This window comes from Orcinus orca, chromosome 9 (genome assembly GCF_937001465.1).
Source record: "Orcinus orca chromosome 9, mOrcOrc1.1, whole genome shotgun sequence".
NCBI lineage: Eukaryota > Metazoa > Chordata > Mammalia > Artiodactyla > Delphinidae > Orcinus > Orcinus orca.
Window position 1 is genome coordinate 74,724,258 of NC_064567.1, and position 14,452 is coordinate 74,738,709.

Genomic DNA, 14,452 nt, shown 5'->3' on the forward strand with positions numbered 1-14,452 from the left:
GTGGCACTTACCGGGCGCGCGCGCCCCTCCTGTCCCCGGGCCCGCTCCGTCGGGGCGGAGCTCGGCACCCCCTCGGGAGAGGCCTCCCAGCCCCCAGGGGAGCTCCTGTGAGGGCCCCTCTGGGGCGGGGACGTCCTCAGTGTGCCGGGGACCCTTCCTCCCCGGGAATGACCCTCCTGGCGCCTAAAGACCCCCTTTTCCTCCCAGGGACCGAGGCGCCCGGCACCTTCTGTACCTGTGACCCCGACGCCCAAGGGATCCAGGCCACAGGGAGCTTGAAGCTCCTTTGCAATGAAAAAAGAAAACAACAAACAAAACTTCGAGAATGAAACTGACCCAGGACGGAGGCGCAGAGCCCGGGACGGTGTCCGTGTTCTAGGCGCACGCGGGGCCCCCGCCCGCCCGGTGACTCTGACGACCCCGGAACGGCCAGTTTAGGAAGCGGGTTAAGATCACGCGCCTGCAACACTTTTAAGCTTCAGAGCAGAGCAGTGTTAATTCCGGTGTTGGCGAGAAACGGAGGGGATTTCGCCCACACAGACACTCCCCTGCCACAAGTGCCTTCCAGTTGCCCCTTCTCCCGGCGGTTGGGCTCTTTAAAAGGTCTGGCGTTGAGTCTTGCGGAAGCGGTTAACTACTGTGAGCCTTAATGAGGGAGTAATTTTCTCCCCCAACTTTTCAGGACTGACAGTGCGTTATGCAGCATGGGACCCTCTTCCAACATTTTCAGGCTGTGAGGCTCGTCATGGTTGTCTGTCCTGGGAAAAAGTCGGCACCGTTGGGGTTTTGTGTCCGCCAAGATAAAGAGGAAGGGTTGCCCTAGAGAAAGTTTGTCTGAAAAAAGAGTTTCTAAGTTTCGGTGTGGCTCTCTTCGGCATCAGTGGGCATTTTTACTGTGTTTTACTGCTATACGTTCCTATAGAAAGGATTACTCTCTAAATTCCATAAAATTTGTAGAGATCTAAATTTAGAGTTGAGCGAATGAAATGAAGGAATCGTTATAGGTATCATTGGTACCGCTTAGTAATCTTCTCTTGAAATGTGAGGCTTGTGGGGTGTTTTACATATTTGCCTCAGTGGTGAAAGACCCTTTTACTGATCAGAAAATAACTTATTTTACTAATTAGGAAACCAAATGGGACATCAATTTTATCCTGCTTTTAAAGAGGAAACGAGGAGCAGCGTTGCAAACTGTCCTAGGCACCCCCTTTCCAGCCATATATATGGGGTGGGAGCACACGGTTTTCCCTGCCCCGACTACCTGGATCTCTGGTGAATGGCACTACCACAGAGAGAAATGCAGTGCTCAGGCTTTGTTTTACAATTGGTTTAGATGTTGGGGATTCCTGCTGAGCCAAATGGTTGCCTCGGGGAGAGGGACATGGGCTGAGAGAGCCAGGCAGCAGGTCAAGGAAGCAGCAGCCTGAGCCAGTGTCTGTTTAAGGACTGGAAACTGAGCAAGTGCTGAGGACTGTTGTACACTCCCTGGGCTCTGCCTCTGGGTAAGCAAGTCTCAGGCTTCCTTTGGTTTTTTTTAATGTTAAAGTTTATTTCCCTCTTTCCTAGGTAAATACTGTTGCTAGTAATGTTTATTTTTTCCAAATTGATAATGTTCCATGCAACTGTAACAGGGAGATTGGGAGGTTGGTGACTGCTGGCTTTCTGTAAAATGGATTCCCAGAGTATTGGCACTTAGTTCACTACTTATTTTACTCCTGGCTGGAAATGATGGGAGATTCCCAGTGTCAGGAAGTTTGGAGAATGTAGCTGTTTTAAAGGAACTCTACTTAAAGGTAGCTTTTTATTCATCAAAGGTAGCTAGCTGGTAGGTAGCCCAATAAAAGACTCTTTACCAAACACACACATATACACACACACAAAACCATAAAAAGTTAGCATATGATATTCTTAACATTGTTTTTCTCAATTTCCTACCAGGCTCAGTCCAGTTCAAGATGCTGGCAAACAGGTATGGACCAAATGGAAAGAATTTGGCTTGAGTTAATAAATACGAATAGAATTCTTGGCCAAGGATGAGAACTCTAATCTGATTGGATATCCTGCTCTGATGGGTTAAAGGATTTACCTGAGGCCAACTTGATAGGTAGGAATTTATTAAGTACAATCACACCCCGCCCCACCTTTAAAAAGTATGATTTAAATAAAATGGTGGTGGGGGGCTCTAGTAAATAGGTAATACTTTATTATGCCCAGAAAAAGGTTGTTGGGGGGGGGATTTTTAAGTGATTGGCATCTAATCTTTCAAGATGTTTATCTTTGGCAACAGTGGCCATTTTGAGTTAGAATCTTCCAGAGGCAGAGGGTGAATTGCTAGCATTAGTAAAATAGGATTTTGAGTTGAAAAAAAATTTTTTTTTTCATTTTTATGTCAGAACATTACTATGCCTGTGTTGACAATGTGTAGTACATTGGGGAATTCATTTTCCTTAACCTGCACTGCTTTTGTGAACATAGTCTAGACACTGTATTTTCTTAATAGCATCTTATTTAGTAATTGCTGCTCTAATTACCTACTGTGATACTTCTCTTACAGGGCTGGTGCTTGAAAGCTTTTCGAGGAGACAAGGTGTATTTGAACATGTGACGATTGATATATACAGAGTAGAGGTTTTCGCTTACTGTCCCTTTCATGGTGGTAGCAGGGGAGGACTTTTGAAAAGGTGCCAAATATCTGCAAGAACATATATCTGCCCCATAGAGAATTTCTGTAGAATTCAACTCCATTTAAACTATTTTAAATCATTTTTCTGCCAGCCAGCCCCAGCCTGCAGCTCAACATAGTAACTAGACTAGCTATTCTATCAATACAGCTATCTTAAGAAAACTGTCAGCTGCTTGAATTTACAAAGGTTAGTTCTAAATCCCATACTTTTGACTATTCTAAACATTGTATGTTTCAAAGTATCCTTTTAAAAACTTGTTTTTTTGTGCTTACAGTTTTTCCTATAATAGATTATTTTGATGATTAAGTTTGACCCCTTTGACAGATCAGTGGATTCCTAAGGATCAGGGAGGAGTTTGTTGCATAGGGTTTGGTCGGGGGTGGGTGTTGAAGAACTGCTCTACACTTTGATTATGGTGCTGTTTGCCTTTGTCAAATTTTGGAGTGAGTTTTACTGAATGTAAATTCAACTTCAATAAACATGGCTTTAAAAACTTACCCTTTCTGGCATCTTAATGACATTTCCAATGAAATCTGTGGGAAGACAGTCTTAGGTCAGTAATTGAATGATTTACTGAGATTAGAGTGGCAAAAACATCAAAATTACCTTGGAGTCATGTAAGTGACTCATGCACAAGTAAATACTCAAGAAACAATCAGTGTATATCCTCACCTGTCAAGGGTGTACAGGTTCTCTTTATGGATGGTTCAGGCAACAGCACATACTCATTGTCTTAACAGCTGCATTTTCAATCCCACTTGGCAGGGTGTGAGCGGTCTGGCACTTTTCTCTGCATCTCTTGACAGTGTATACTAGTGGCGACATGGTAGCAGAAAATGAAGTGAGAAAATTGTTACCCAACAAAATTTAGAACGGCTTTGGCCGATACTGGCTAAAACAGGGAATTAAGTGAGAGAATTAAGGAGTAAGTGAGGTTCTAGGTGCTGAGTGATTGGGTTTGGGTTAATCTCAAAACTTGATGCATAAGTCACATGGATTACTTTTTCTCTGGGGATATTCAAGGGTGTTTTTGAAAAGAGGGAAGGGGACTTCCCTGGTGGTCCAGTGGTTGAGGCTCTGAGCTTCCACTGCAGGGGACACTGGTTCGATCCCTGGTTGGGGAAGTTCCACATACTGCGCAGTGTGGCCAAAAAAAAAAAATTAAAGCAATAAACAGTTAAATAAGATGTTATTTCCTTAAAAAAAAAAAAGAACAATTGGCCACCCTTGGGCCATCTTGCCTGTAGGATGAAGCAGTGCCTTCAGATGCCTCCTTGTGCTTCCAGGTGTGGTACCTAACCTGTTCCATCTCCCCCCAGCTCCCTTCCCTGTACCGTGGCAATACAGAGTTATCTAGCACCTTGATTAAGTACAGCCCAGGGTCACCAAAGTGAGTTGCAGCCAGTCCCAGGGCTGCAGTCAACTTGCCCTCCTTGGCATACCACATGCCTGCATGTTGAGAAGAGCTAAAGCAAGAGTGAAAAGATGGCCAGCATGACTATTAAAATTACCAGGCCATTCTTTTGTGCTCAGGTGCAAAAGAGGAGAAGTGAAGCAAATCTGGAGCTGAATGAAATGTTTTCAGAGGATTTATTAGTTCCAAGGGAGGAGTTATGGTCATGAAGAGAATATTTATGACTATAAAAGAAAATGTGATTGGAATATAATTATATTCAATGGTTATGGTTTCACTGAAAATGTCAAATCTTATGTAAGAACTCCAGTCACTAACCTCCCCAGATGTGACTTGCCTGGTATTGGCAGTAGTGCCATCACTATGTCAGTTCAGGTAGATTGAGTCATAGAATTAGATTCAAGAATGTGCATACTCCATTTTTAAAGACAAGTAGTTTTTGTTTCTTAAAAGCAAGCAGGTCTTGGGACTTCCCTGCTGGTGCAGTGGATAAGACTCCCGCACTCCCAATGCAGGATACCCGGGTTCGATCCCTGGTCAGGGAATTAGATCCCACATGCATACTGCAACTAAGAGTTCACATGCCACAACTAAGACCCTGTGCGATTAAATAAATATTTTTTTTAAAAAAAGGTCTATAGTTCAAGAGAATATTCCAAACTAAGGTAGTATTTTTTTTTGAGGTTCCACAAACAAATATTTATATAATTTGGTAAATATCTACTCTGTTTCCCTTGTGTGTTAAGTCCTGTGATGGATGATTCCTGCCTTTATGGAACTTACACGGTGTGGTTTATCTGTGACACTTTGTAAGATGAACCTGGTTAGAATGTTCCTCCCTCCACTTCTCTTTTAAGGAATAACTTCACTCAGTATCTGAGTCAATATCTGAAAGATTCAATTGTTAGGACAAACTATAAAGAGACTATTATATCTATGTATACCCCCACCACATTCCCAGAATGACTTGGGGTGGCTTATAAACAAATGGCAAACAGTACAATAATTAGAGGAGGGAATAAAAGCTCAGCAAGAAGAGAGCAGGGTATAAAACCAAACCATTAGACCTCATGCTTTTAGGCTCCCGCCAGTTTGGCTCTGAGCTTCCTAGGAGCCAGAGGAAATCCGGTTGGCAAATTCGTCATTTGGCACTTGAATATAAATTTTAAATGGACAAGGTGGAGGGGGCAGGGTCATTTACATTCTAGGCTCCCTGGAACCCACGCGAGAAGATGCTTTTTCTCCCTCATGATCTGAAGTACCTTGAAGGAAGAAGTAGAACAGAGAAGGTGTCCAGATAACGAAACAGGGGGATCTAGAGATAGTAAAGACTGAGGCATTTGACCAGGGTAGTAAGGTCAGTCAACCAGTGACCCCTGTGAGCCAAGGTCAGGGATAACACCTCAAGAGGAAAGCCATGCTGAGAACAAATAAACAGCCAGAGATGTGTATGAAAGGCTTATTTTAATTTTGTACTCATAAGGATTGCCTTTCCAAAATTTACCTTGTGTTCATAAACTGAAAAGTTCTGATTCTGATATTTTGTTATAAAATTGTGACTTATCTGGGACTATGCAACCACGGCTAGAAAGCCCCCTGCTTGAGTTTGTCTGTACGGCAAGGGCCAATTATCTTGAGGTACCCTTCCCAGTTGCCATCTGCATTTCCAGAACAGCTGCACATCAATCTGTTTCAGAGGTAAACAGACAAAATCCAGTCAGTTCAGGTTGATGTATGTCACCATGATTTGTTTCTGGAAAACAGATCAGAATGTTGTAGTTGATGGAATGATTTTCCAGTTGGACAAATGCTCTGGCATGTTACCCCCACTACCCGGCAGAAGAGAGCCCATTGTATCATTTATAGGCTTTCTATAGTGGAGAAATATGTGGTATGTGGAACTTTGGGAATCATCACAGATGATTCCCAAACTGTACTCCAGTACAGTAGCCACTAGCCACATGTGGCTATTGAGCACTTGAAATGTATCTAGTGCAAACTGACGTGCTGAGGTGTAAGAAACATCAGCTTTGGAAGAATTAATATTTTTTAAAGATGCATCTACAATCATTTGTATTATTTTTTAGATTCCACAGATATAGAAAACAAAACTTGTGGTTACCAAAGGGGAGAAGGAAGTGGGAAGGGACAAATTAAGGGTATGGGATTAACAGATACAAGTTGCTATATGTAAAATAGATAAGCAACAAAGATATACTGTATAGCACAGGAAATTATACCCATTATCTTATAGTAACCTAGAGTGGAATAAAATCTGCAAAAATACCGAGTCACTATGTTATATACCTGGACCTAATACAATACTATAAATCAACTATACTTCAATAAAAAAGAATGTAAAATCTCAGTTTTATATTGATTACAAGTTAAATGATAATATTTTAGAAATATATTATTAAAATTATATAAATGTGACTTGCATTATATTTCTGTTGGGTAGTACTGGTCTAAAACATGAAATATTCATGGAAACATGGAGATAGTCATTCCACGATCCAATATAAACATGTTGCTGTCCTACTATACAAGGCCTGGAGGAAAAGCAAGAGTAAAATTTGCGCTTAAAATGCAGAATTTACAGGTAAGCAGCTAATTTTTCAAGGGCAGGAGGTGCAGATGTAGGGAGCCAGTGGTACTTAGAAGACTTGACATAAATTCTACACTTCAGGATGGATTTATTAAACACTTGTTCCGAGACTCGCCTGTGCAAGTACTTGTGTGTTCATTGGGATAATCAAGGGTCAGGAGATGTGATGTACTACCTCCTCAAAATACAGTCTCCTTAGTGAAGAATTCATGTGAGGAACAGTTCTGGTTTCCTGACCTAGTTGGTTGTGTGTGTGTGTGTGTGTGTGTGTGTGTGTGTGTGTGTGTGTGTGTGTGTAGTAACGTAGCCTTTCAGATTTTTTCTTGGAAAAGGAAAGATTGGGGGAGGTGGCACCATAAGTACTACCAGAACTTATATACAGCACAATTTTTTTCAACCTTATGTTAAGCAAAATGTTCACAAAATTCTCTCCTTCCCTTGTTTTCACTCATCTCAGCTCTAAGAAGCAGGTCTGTGTAAAATTCCCTTTTGTGATTTCCTTACTATGAATGACTTTTGGTCATTTTTGTCTTTTAACAATAGGTGGATTTTTTCCTTTAGGTTTCACGTTTCCTTTAAGCAGTGGTTCTTAAGAGGGGGTATGGGGGGAGGAGTATTTTACCCTCCCTGGGGACATTGGGTAACGTCTGAAGACACCTTTGATTCTCACAAGTGTGTGGTTGGGGGCTGCTCCCTCCATCTAGTGGGTAGAGACCAGAGATGCTGCAGAGTGTCCTACAATGCACAGGACAGCCTCGACACCAAAGGAGTATCTAATCCAAAATGTCAACAGCGCAGAGCTTGAGAAACCCTGTCTTAGAAAATCATTCCCAACAGCACCAACCTGCTAAGGTGGTACTGAGTGTGCTACAGGCTATTCCCCAAATGTGACTCCCCCACGACCCCCAGAAAGGTTCTCTGTACTTTGAGGCCTGAGCAGCCTTCATTGCTAGCCTCATTGTTCTCACTGCTAAGTGAATTTCTATTCCACAGCATTTACAAAGAAGCAATTCATTATTTAAAGCAAAGAGCTATATGGGTTTTCTAGGCTCCCCAGAAGATAGTTTTAGTGTTGATTGATTGCTTCTAAGCAGCCAGAAACTCAAATTCTACTCATCACAAACTAGTGGTTTTCTTAATCAGAGATGGTCAAACTGGATGTCTTAGCTTGATTGCTGAGACGAAGCCTGCCCAAGGCAGCTGAGGGATCCTCAGATCCATGGCCTGACGCTAGACCCCAGAAACCACCCAAAGGTTGTTACCATGATTGAATTCAACAGATAGCTTCAGTCCTTGTGAGGGGCACACAGCCCATCAAAAGGACGTTCACAAACCAGCTGTAGAACAAAAACCCAAGGAACTGAGACCAAACATCACTGACCGTGATCTAACTCTAATTTTAATACTGACCAGAAGATCCTGCCTAATTTTAGAACCCAAAGAACAATAAAAACCTGAAAACGTTGAATTGTGTTGGCAAAATTAAAACAAGCCCCTTCAAGTTGTCTGGAGTGGAATCTGAGTTGCTAATTGGCATGCCACGAGTCAGACCCCAGTCAAACTCTGGCTAGTAGCCATCGCCCCAAAGATGCATTTAAAGCAGTTGATGCTATTGCCAAAGGTGATGGTGACATAATTGCTCTCAAATGTAGCAGTGGAACAAGGTAAGCACCCAGTAGCAACTCGGGGGAAATCACCGGAAACAGTGAGATGGGGCCAGTGTTAGTAAGGCTCTGAGTGGTCAGAGGTGCTGCCTACCTCTCAGGTTGAAGTGCTCTTCTTCGCTGTCTTCTGAGCATGGGCATTTGTAACCTTACACTTCCTTGCGTTAAAAAAATACAGTACAGGGGCTTCCCTGGTGGCGCAGTGGTTGAAAGTCTGCCTGCCGATGCAGGGGACACGGGTTCGTGCCCCGGTCCGGGAAGATCCCACATGCCACGGAGCGGCTGCGGCCGTGAGCCATGGCCGCTGAGCCCGCGCGTCCCGAGCCTGTGCTCCGCAACGGGAGAGGCCACAACAGTGAGAGGCCCGTGTACCGCAAAAAAAAAAAAAAAATGCAGCACAAACAGGATGGAGGTGAAGACCAGCATGCCGAACACGCTGCGGGGCCAGCGTGACCAGGACGAAGTGGATGAGGTCCGTGAGCTAGTTCAGGGAACACTGCACACCGTTCACAGCCCCTCGCTCTGTTTCCAGAATGTTCTCCTGAAGAAGCTGGGTCACAGTGAGGTCAAAGGACCAAAGACCTACAGGGCAGCAGTGTGGGGGGAGAAGAAATGGAAAGAGATGTCAGAGACCTCGGGGAGGATTCTGGCTCTTGCGCTGACTGGCACGGTCACGCTGGGTAAATGAAGCTTTCGGCGGCTCAGCCGTGAAATGGGACTCTTTAGACCCCATCTCACTGGAGGATTACATGAGACGGTACTGTGAAGTGGGCAGCATCATGCCTGGCACGGTCAATAATTTGTGGTAGTATAAATTGTATTTTTGAATCACCATCGCCACCGTTATCACTAGGTAGCGATATAACTTCATTTTAGATGTATCTATGTATGTCTCCATTCCACTCCAAAAATGGTTCGGACAGAGAGCAAAGTCTTGAGCTTCACATCCTGCTCCAGTTCCGCGTGTTTCCTCCTCCCTCCTGATCTGGCAGAGGAGGAATGAGCTTCCTCTCCCCTCCCCCACCTTTAACCACATTAAGAGGCTACATTTGATTACACTTCAGAAGCAGCCTCAGGACCTGCCGTACAGGCACCACGTAAGTCAGAAACCAGGTGGCAATGCTGTCCTTGAGGGCCAGTCCCGGGGCTCTTGTGCCTGCTCCCAGCTTCTGCCTATAGCTGGTTTCCTTCTGGATTCTCCCTGAGATCCAGCGCTGGCCCTGCAGAGGCCTCTCGTGTGCCTCTGTCCTGATCTCTGGACTGAGCTCTGAACTCAAGAATTATTTGGGTTGAATATGCCGTGTCCTCCAGTGTCTGCCTTTGCAGAGCATTGGCCAGGCCTTCTGTCCTCCTAGGCTGCCCTTGTCACCCTGCGGTAGCCCGCACCTGGGACCCTGGCCCAGGCTCCCCACTCTTCTGGGCCGTCCCAACCACCCGGCATGGCCTCGAAGCCTCAGGGTTTGGTCTGCCAAAGGACTCTGACCTGGAGCTCACCTATAAAACCCACACGCCTGGCCCCTAACAAGCAGTGCGGACAGGTCAGAGGTATTTATAAAACGCTGCAGCTGCACAATGTGCAGCCTTGGAAGTGAGGGCTGATTCTGCACTGACAGAATTATTTGTAAATTGAGGGCATACGGAGTCGCAGTTCTTAGATTTTCAAAAGCAAAGTGACTTTGGGGTAATATGTCAAATCCTGCTGTAGCCAGAGTTCTGTAACTTCCTTTCCACTAAGAATGGAAACAAGTATATACTGAGCCAATGTCTCGGGTGAGCTCTGTGTCTGGGGATCCGTGGTAGACAGCAAGGTGGCCACAGGCCACTGGTCCTGGTGAGACACACGTCATCACGGCCACCAGGCCTGACCATGCTAACCATGCTAACACAGGGACGATACTATATCCTTTGGGGGCACTGGTACTTTTATCGGGTGCAGTTTTGACCACACCACCAACCCTGGAGTGATTTGTAATTCTGCTGGGAATAAATGTGAATGGCATTCGCTGGCAGTGGGTGTGCGGGATTCAGTCAGCATCCGTGTCACTCGGCATCGTGGTTCTCAATCTCACTGTCCACACCACACTCCACGCTCACACAACAACGCTCGTGAAAGCACCACAATCACAGCCAAGATATAAAAATGATGATGACGACTGAAGATGAGAGTTAATATTCATTTTTAACAAACAGCTCCAATACCTGTGCCTTTGATCCTCTCCTTCCACCACCCGCCACGACACTCTCCCTGATGGGTAGGTACTATCATTACTATCCCGTCTTACAGACAAGGAAACAGGGACACAGGGAGCTTAGGTAACGTGCGAACATCATGGGCAGCCTGGCTCCACATCCTGAGCTGTCTCCCTTGTGAGTGTCAAAGGTGTTGTGTGTCTGGCATCCTTATCAAGGGTCAGCAAAAAGAACTGCTATTGCCATAGAGAAAAGCCCGAAGTTTCTCTCGTACTGAATACTTCTCCAGACTGTAGGCATTGCCAATGAGATTTCACTTTCTCTAAATGTGATGTTTCCTTTGTGTCAGGAAGAGCCAGTTGGACTTCTTTTTTTTTTCCCCCCCTTAGAACTAGTTTATTATCATAATACTATGTGAATTGTGTAAATCTTAAACGGCCAACCTGCTCTCTGTCGTTCATGCAATTAAAGCCTGGGAAGTACAAGCCAAATAGCCTAATAAAAGATAATTCACCTGTCAGGTCCTTCACTTAAAATATTTTAGAGGTTGGGTCATCTCCAGATGAAAGAACAGGTTTCTAAATCAGCTATTTGGAATTAGGAACAGTTCCTTTCTCATACATGCACATTACATTATAGGAAAGAGGTTCCCAAGCTAGCCCGTGGTTTTATAACCTCTGGAATTGGACTGACAAAACTCTCATTTCTCCTCTCCCAATATTCTCAAGATTCTGTGGACCAAGGGCTTCTGGGTCTCCTTGATAGAAAGCAGAAAGGTATCCCCAAACCCCATGCCCCCACCCCGCTGTGGGCCCAAGGGTGAGAAGGGGAAGCTCTGAGCCCCAGGAGGGCAGGGACCTTGCACGAGCCCAACACCTGGAGTCGGGGCTGAGGTTCACAGCACAGGCAGGCAGGGAGATGCTGAATGAAGGGGGAAGACACGGTCGGTTCAGCCTTTGATCCTCTCCTTCCACCACCCGCCACGACACTCTCCGCTCCCTCATTTTTGCTCTGGGGATGGGGGATCCCCTGGCTCTGAGCTGTGGCCTTGAGGTTGGACTGAGGGGAGGGAGCAGGGCTTGGGCAAAGAAATGATGCTCCTGGGTGGAAACCGGATCACAGGGAGTCCATGTCTAAGAGCAAGGTCCAGAATCTTCCCAGACTGGGCATCTGCAGGTCGAATCACTCGGGGCCAATATGCTGTTAATCCCCATCAGTGTTGATACCCAATATGTTGCTGCTGAATTCATCAGGCATAAAATGACCAAAACAATTTTTTAAACACCCTAACCAAATCATATATGTCCTCACTGCCAGGTATGAATGACATTTGGTTGGTGGCAGAGTTCCAAGACCAAGTTCTCAGGGGAGACAAGCTTGCAGATGTTCAGAGTCAGGCACCCTGTCTCTGGGAAAGGATTTCCCTCCCCTTCCCCAGACAGCTAAGGAAAGCTCTGGCGCCACCAAGCTGTCTTCTTTCCCCTCTCCCCATCCCACTTGCGCGGGGAAAGGACCCAGGTCAAAATATTCCTTCAATGTGGATGCCATTTGTAGCATTTACATGCTTGACTCCTGGAAATAACTATTTTCACTTCCCCAGATCTCCACATCTCCACATTTCGGCTTTTGCACCACTTCCCACCCCGCCTAGAGCACTCTTCCCTCTTCATGTCACCTGCCGAGCTTGCCCTTCATGGATCTCTTAATTGTGCCTCCCACTGGAAAGGCTTCCCCGGCTCCCAAGACCAGATCTGGTATCCCTCCTATGTGTCTCCAATCCTCTGTCCTTCTCTAACATAGCTCCTGTCACTTTGTGTTGTTGGCCATTGCTATTTACTCACTCTTTGGTCTCCCATCCAAACTGTACAGTCAGTGGGGCTAAGACCTTGTCTGATTAAACCACTCATGTATCCCCAGTGTCTAGGACAGTTCTTGTCACATAATGGGTTCTTAGTGAATGAATGATGAAGACTGACAACGACACAGTGGTGAGACCATAAAATGCTTCTACGATTACTTAGCAACATCACAGGCTGCAGAATCCTGTGCCACACATGACCCACCGCTCACAATTCCTGCCAGGATCACACCCGAGAAGAGCAAGGTGATGGAGATGTAAGGGAAGTCCCAGAATTGCTCTTGAAAGAACCCAGACTAAAACAAACAGTAAATTCAGGAAGGTGGACCTTGACAGGAGAGGAAAGACACGGGAGAGAGTAAAAGACAAAACTGCACGTGCTTGAGATGTGGTAATGAACTCTTGGAAAGAGTGGTGGATATTTCCTCTGGTTATTTTTCTGAAGAAGCAGATATTCATGAAAAGGAAATGACAAATACCTTTCCATCTTCCAGGACAGAATAGGCAATGATTGCAAACAGATTTTTAAAGTACATAACAAGTTGTAAGAAGTATTTAGCACAAATTAAGACAAACTCCAAAAAGGACTAGAAGAGCCAAATAAGGCCATGAAGGAAGGAGAGAGGGTCAGGTATGCTAAATCCACTCTAGCCCAAGAACTGTGGGAAGGGTGAATTTGGTTATAGAAAAGAATTTATTGCCATAGCAGGGTTTTTTTGTAAAGATAACAATAACAATGAAAAAAACAGCCAACATTGCCTTAAGTTCTACTCTATGCAGAAGGAAATAGGGCTTTATGTAGACTATCTTATCTAATCGCTTCCCTGCCATCAGTTCTGTTATTTTTATCCTTACTTTACAGATAGTGAGACACAGCGAATTTGAATAAATTAGCCACACATGGTCACACAACTAAAAGTGATAGATGGGAAGATATAGCTCGTCCTATCTATCTATCTATCTATCTATCTATTTACCTATCTATCCATCCATCCATCACTTAAATATGTATATCTATTTACCTATATCTATAAATACTTATATTTTATCCATACAGTGAGATCTGGTGAGCTTTAATTGCAAAACAACTTGAGAGAAAATATAATTATAAGAAGTCCAGGACCTGCACAGCAGGAGGAAAGGCATCACAGCCTGAGGGGGGCCTCGGAGTGTGGAGTTCTGGAGTCTGGACAGTCGGTAAAAGAAGCCTACCCATCTTTCCTCAAGAAACTATACCAAACTGAATTAGAATTTCCTCATCTTAATTACAACTATCCAAAGTGATAATCTCACTTGTCCAGTTTAAGTCAGGTGTCAATACCAGGCTTACTCAATCATGCCTGACAGGAGACCATCAAGAAGGAGGATTTTTCTTGTCACTTAAGAGCACAATTTGGGGACCACGGATCAAGAATGTGGGAATAATGGGGAGCTATCTAAACTGGCCAAATTGGGAAAATCAACCCTAGCTTTCAGTACAGTATTAGACATCACAACTGCAAGACCCTCATCTCTATCTGTTTTTAGGATTCTTGAGTTTATTGATTGAGATAAAAATATGATTTCACTTTCATTTGTCTTAAACTTAGCTTTTGTTTGAAACTGACTTTACCAACTCAACTTCTGTGCTTACCTGAAATGTCTATGATTTGCAACTTAGTTTCACATAATCAACAATAAAGCAAAATTGCTTAAAGATACAATTTTTGAAAAATTATTAGTCGACTGGCTGTATTTTTTCCATGATTGTTCTCCCATTTGGTACTGTATTACATTTCTCTTTAAAATTCTCATGCTTAAAATAAAGTAATAGGTAAAAACAACCATAAATAAAGTGAGCATCCATTTTCAGAGATATACCAATCCAAAAAAAAAAAAAGAATTCCAGAAAGAGAAACTGAGGTCAGAAGCAATGCCTGGGCTGTGTTGCCCAGGCAGATGGGCAACATTGTCAATAGGCAAGTATAGCTCTTATCTTGAGAGAATGGGGTCACATTTACTGGCAGGTTTACTTTTCTGTCATCCTCATCCTGA

The 14,452-nt window shown here is 44.2% G+C and overlaps 2 long non-coding RNA genes and 1 other non-coding gene across 5 annotated transcripts; 2 read left to right on the forward strand and 1 right to left on the reverse strand.

Annotated features, from left to right (window-relative positions):
* The first annotated feature begins 10 nt into the window (after positions 1-10).
* Positions 11-3,181, forward strand: LOC105748293 (uncharacterized). 3 transcript variants are annotated; one of them, XR_004486893.2, is made up of 3 exons: positions 11-603; positions 1,334-2,104; positions 2,555-3,181. It is a non-coding gene; the product is annotated as an uncharacterized LOC105748293 (long non-coding RNA). The 3 variants fall into 3 exon arrangements; XR_004486892.2 differs by having other exon boundaries at positions 44-1,502; positions 1,939-2,104; XR_007479272.1 differs by having other exon boundaries at positions 53-2,104.
* On the forward strand, positions 2,025-2,095 carry LOC117195497 (small nucleolar RNA SNORD93). The gene has a single exon (XR_004475223.1). It is a non-coding gene; the product is annotated as a small nucleolar RNA SNORD93 (small nucleolar RNA).
* LOC125965418 (uncharacterized) lies at positions 2,939-6,528 on the reverse strand. Its single transcript, XR_007479273.1, has 2 exons — positions 3,357-6,528; positions 2,939-3,217 (listed from the first exon to the last, which is right to left on the reverse strand). It is a non-coding gene; the product is annotated as an uncharacterized LOC125965418 (long non-coding RNA).
* Between the last annotated feature and the right edge of the window lie 7,924 nt (positions 6,529-14,452).